Below are 6,000 nucleotides of genomic sequence, written 5' to 3' on the forward strand. Positions count from 1 at the left end.
GTAAGCCCCCACAGTTACTCTTGGAGGGCACTGAAACAGGCCTTGCAGTGAAATATTATATCAAGAATTGTAATTACATGCCTCTGTTAAACAGGGGCAGAAAAAATGGACCTTACGCAGTGGTGGTGGTGGCACAACACTGTGAAGCCTCACAGATACTTTTGATGAGCGCAGGAACAGGCCCTGCTGTGAAATATTAGATCAAATATTGTAATTACATGCCCCTGTTAAACAGGGGCATAAAAATTGCTCCTTAGGCAGTGGTGGTGGTGCCACAACACTGCAACCCCTCACAGATACACTTGTTGAGTGCAGAAACGAGCCCTGCTGTTAAATATTTGATCAAAAATTGTGATTACACACCTCTGTTAAACAGGGGTAGGGATGAGCTTCAAGTAGTTCATTCAGTTAGCTAAAGTATATTCAGTACTGTATCCTGTGCAGCTAGATCTCGCTGCAGACCTTTCCTGTTATGTTCCTAATATACTACAGGCCATTCGGTTAGCCGCAGTATATTCAGTACTGTATCCTGTGCAGCTAGATCTTGCTGCAGACTGTTCCTGTTGTTCTGTTCCTAATATACTACAGGCAGGCAGTTCATTCAATTAGCTGCAGTATATATTGAGTACTGTATCCAGGTCGTTCCTGGTGTACGTTTTCAAATACACTTTCAGGCAGGCAGGGGATTCCGTGATCTGCAGTGTAGAAAATATATACAGTCTCCTACATGAACTACAGGAGTCCCCGAACTGTTCGACCACAGTGTTGGGTGCATGCTGCAGGAGGATGCACAGCATTTTGAACACTCCGATGATGGTACTTAGGTTGAGGAAGGCAGTAACCTGAGCCCAGAGAGAGGGGGTGCCCAAGAAGGACAAAAAACTGGCAGCCATGTTCCCTCAGCTGCAGCATACTGCTAGGTTTGCTCCAGTGATGAGGAGGGAGGGGATGATGAGGTCACTGACTCTACTTGCGTGCCTGATAGGAGAGAGGAGGAGGATGAAGAGGAGGCACATCTCCAGGGGCCAGCTTAAGGGCATCACACCGCAAAGCTCCGCATGTGCAGGGCGCTGCTGACTCTGCGCATTTTTCCAAAAGTTCTTTGTTGTGGGCCTTTTTTGAGACATGTGCAACAGATTGCACCATTGCTGTTTGCAACTTATGTCTGAAGCGTATCAAGCGTGGCCAAAACAGCAGACCCACACCAAAGAACAAATCGGACCTCTCCTTGCTCCTCATCAGCTGGGATCCCCAACCCCACTATACCGTAGGTTCTCTCAGAAACCTGCACTGAGAGGAAAGAAGGTGTAGATTTAGGTGTGCCAAGTATTTCCTGGCAATTTTCTATCGCTACACCTATGTCTGGTTGTAGCAGGCAAATTTCCCTACTTTGGTCCCAGCCATCCACATGCCCAGCGGCTGAATGCTAGCTTGGCTAAATTGCTAGCACTCCAACTGCTGCCTTTTCAGCTGGTAGACTCTGCCCCCTTTCGTGAATTTGTGGAATATGTGGCACATCAGTGGCAGGTTCCCAATTCCAGCTCTCTACCGGCATGTGGAAGGCAATGTCTTGGCCTCGCTGGACAGGGTGGTCAGCGGTAAGGTGCATATTACCACTGACACATGGTCCAGCAAGCTTGGACAGGGACATTAACTATCTTCCATTATACACTGGGTGACCCTACTGGCAGCTGGGAAGGATTCAGGACAGGGTGCAGTATTGTTGGAGCTTGTTTCGCCACCACACCTCCAAAATACTACTAGTGATGATTCTGACACACCTCTCTCCTCCACCCCCTCTTCTTCCTCCGTGGCCTCTTCCTCTATAGATTTTTCCTCATAACCAGCGGTGCTCTGTAGGCATTCAAGGGGCTATGCAAGCACTCAGGCAAAAAGATGCCATGCGGTGCTTGAGCTGGTGTGCTAAGGGGACAGGAACCACACTGGGGCAGAGCTCTGAAGGGGCAGACTCAGAGGTGGTTGACGTCATGCCAGCTTCAGGCAGGAATAGTGGTTTGCGACAATGGCACCAACCTTCTCTCTGCCCTACGACAGGGACACTTCACCCATGTTCCCTGTTTGGCTCACGTCCTTAATTTGGTGGTGCAGGTACCCAGGCTTACAGGATCTCCTGAGGCAGGCCAGGAAAGTCTGTGTGCATTTCCGCCGGTCATATAATGCCAGTGCTCGGCTGGCTGACCTCAAAAAGGAATACAACCTGCCCAAGAACCGCCTGATCTGATACATGCCCACCAGATGGAACGCAACGTTGGCCATGCTGCAGCGGCTGAATACCTGTGCGACTATGGCACCAAGACAGGGTCAGGGAAGCTTGGCTTCTTTTTCGCTACGCCAGTGACTACTGGTAAAGGATGCATGCACTGTCCTGTCACCATTTGAGGAAGCCACAAGGATGGTGAGCAGTGACAGTGCTTGCATCAGTGATACTGTCCCTCTTGTCTACCTGTTGGAGATCACGCTGCGTGGAATAATAGACAGGGCACTTGAGGCAGAACAGAGGGAGGAAGAGGAGGACTTCCTGACCTCTCAAGGCCCCCTTTATCTAGTGTTCCTGTGGGCCCGCCGATCACACAGGAAGAGGAGAAGGAAGATTGTGTCAGCATGGAGGTGGAGCTTAGCATTTAGCATCAGCAGCAGCCTTCAAGGGATCGTTTACAGTCCCCAGAAACAAATGGACTTTTACGTGGCTGGGAGGATGTGGCTGTGGATCGAGTCATCCTTAGGACTTCCTGCAAAGCCTGCGAAAGGACCCTTGGATTCGTGGTATTAAGGAGAGGGAGCAGTACTGGCTGGCAACCCTCTTTGATCCACGTTACAAGGGTAAGATTGCAGTACTTATCCAGCCGTCGCAGAGGGAGCAGAGGATTAAACATCTTGGGGAGGCCTTGCAGAAAGGTTTGTGCAATGCGTTTCCAGAGCCTGGGAGGTTACAAATTCCTGGTCCTGGACAACATGTTGCTGAGGCGTCCATCAGTGGAGAAGGTGGCCGTCTGACATATGCATTCAGACAATTTTTTAGTTCGCAGCTCCAAGGTCTTATCGGGTCCAGCAACCATCGCCAGCGTCTGATTTACATGGTGCAGGAATACTTAGGGGCAAGGTCAGACTTGGACACCTTTCCCACCGAAAATCCTCTGGCTTACTGGGTCTTGAGGATGGATCACTGGCCAGAGCTTGCACAGTATGCAATTGAGCTACTGGCCTGTCCTGCATCCAGCTTTCTTTCGGAACGCACCTTCAGTGCTGCTGGTGACTTTGTTTTTGTTTTTTCCAAACAATTTTTATTAGTAAAGAAAAGATAGTTACAATACATCACAACACAACCAAAAGGCCCATATACATGTTCACAATTAGTGGTACAACTTTATAGCATTACAATATAGCCACTTACATATTCCAAACAGAAGTAATAGACTTCTAACTTAGTTTATTTAACAAATTACCAAAGAATGTCTGAGGTAAATGGGGCATAAATAGGATAGGATAACCAGGATGGCCAAAAGCTCATGATGCGAGTCATAGAAGTGTATCTGAAGGATATACAGGTAGAGACATAGCCTCCCCTCTCTACTTCCGCACCCCGAATGGGATCACACTGTACGGAAGGAGAGGGTAAATGAGATTCTCTTCAGACAGCGGTATTAATGGTCTACAATTTTGGAGCGGAACTGAATTCTACCTCGCAATAGAACATGAGCATAACCCATCATCCGAGTCATATATGTGGATAAAGCAGTCGATAAGGAAAGGGAATGACTACCTATGTGAGGGAATTATCCAGGGTAAGCAGGAACGTAGCATTATTTGTCAGTGCAGATGACCGTTTTAATATAAACAGTCCCTTTCCTGTAGGACTTTTGCTGGTGGAACTATCTTAAATAGGGGGGTAAGGGAGATAAAAAACATTGTCAAACAAAAGAGGCCTAAAGATAAAAAGGCATGGCGGATACGGCAGGGTAATTGAATTTGATATGTGGAAGCGTTTAGGATTTTGGGGCGAAGGTACACCCCTACAAGGGAAGGGAGTTAAGTTGTTTGTAGAAACTCCCGAAATTGCTGAGATTCCCGGAAGTGTAACCAACACGCCCATGTGTTACTGTATTTTGTTGGGGAATCTTTGGCTTGGTGAATACATCTCTGAGATCTTTTATATACGTTTGAACCAGTCCTGCAGGTTAGGTAGGGTATTGCTCTTCCAATAGAGAGGTATGCATTGTTTGGCTGCATTTAGAAGGTGTGGGACAATGGATTTCCTATATGTTGATCGTGGTAGTGTGGTGTAATGTAGAAGGTATTGAGCTGATGTAAACTCCAAAGTATAACTGGAGATACGGGTGATCGTTTCATGTACTTTTTCCCAGAAAGGTTTGAGCCGAGTGCAGTCCCACCAAATATAAAGAGGGGTTGCCCTACCTAATCCACAACGCCGACACAGCGGTGAAACCGAAGAATAGTATTTGTGGAGCTTGTCTGGAGTCCGACACCAGCGAGAATATATTTTATAGCTATTTTCCTGTGCTGAAATGTTGATAGAGCTTTTATGAATATAATCATGAATTGTTTCCCAATCTTTTCTAGATAGGTCTAGCTGGAAATCCTTTTCCCAAGTCTTGACTGCTTCATTGTGTTTGGGGTTATGGTTGCTAAATAGCAATGAATACGTCTCTGAGATAAGATGTTTTTGTGGGGTCGAGCTGGTACAAATCACTTCGAAGGGGGTCAGTTCCCTAGACTATTGTGGGGTGGATCCCGTGTTCTGTAGGAAATGTCTGATTTGCAAAAATTTGTAAAATGGAATATGGTGGTCAGGGAACCGTGAAACCATGGTGTTAAATGGTAGAAGTGAATCATTCTGAAAGAATTGGAAAGCTTTAGGTGCAGGAGTGGGGGGAATACCCGTTGGGTTACAGAGTGAAAGTCCCGGTGGGAAGTCAGGATTACCATCTAGGGGAGTTAATGGACCCGGGAAATTCATCCAGTTAAGTGTCTGGGAAATTGTCCGGAAAACTTGTAAAGTTGCTCCAGTTAGAGGATGTTTTACGTAAACCTTGGGCGTTCCCAGTGGGGACATCCACGGTAGATGGGCCAGAGGAATTTGGGCAGAAGAATCCTCGAGATCAACCCAATGTTTAGTAAATTTATGGAGGTGCCAGTCAATTAATCTCGTGAGATGACACGCAGTATGGTATTTTCTTATATCAGGTAGGCTTAAGCCCCCTTTAGTTTTCGGGATAATACATTTTTCCCAGCTTAATCTGGGGGATTTGAAGGCCCATGTGAAATTCCTGCATAATCTTTTATAAGTGGTAAAAAACGAAGTGGGGAGGTTAATAGGTACAGTCTGTAATACATATAGTATACGGGGTAGGATGTTCATTTTTAATATGGCAATGCATCCAAACCAGGAAAATTGACCCGAGGTCCATTTGAGGAGATCAGTTTGTATATTCTGCAGTATAGGTAAATAATTCAGTGCATATAGGTCTTTAAGGTTACTTGGTAAATTGATCCCTAAGTAAGTTAGGGCCTGTGATTCCCAACTGAAGGGGAAGTTATGTTTACATTGCGATACCAACTGTTCTGGGAGAGAGATGTTAAGGGCTTTAGATTTTGTAAAGTTAATTTTCAAGTTGGATAATTTATTAAAAAGGGCGAAGTCTTGCAGTAGATTGGGTATAGAAGTTAGCGGGTCCGATAAAAAAAGGAGGATATCATCTGCATATGCAGCTATTTTATAGTGCTTATTACGAATGGGAATGCCTTTAATGTCAGGATTCTCCCTAAGCTTACGCAGGATGGGTTCTAGAGTAAGGATGAAAATGAGCGGGGAAAGAGGGCAGCCCTGATGAGTTCCGTTCGAGACGGAGAAGGAGTCCGACAGGCGACCATTTATCCTAATTCTGGCTGTGGGGTAAGAATACAACGTCAAGATCATATGGAGAAATCGGGTAGGCAACCCCATAGACTGTAATGTTGCCG

The sequence above is a fragment of the Lithobates pipiens genome, unplaced genomic scaffold, assembly GCF_037356315.1.
Source record: "Lithobates pipiens isolate NorthernLeopardFrog02 unplaced genomic scaffold, aLitPip1_a1.2 Scaffold_22, whole genome shotgun sequence".
NCBI lineage: Eukaryota > Metazoa > Chordata > Amphibia > Anura > Ranidae > Lithobates > Lithobates pipiens.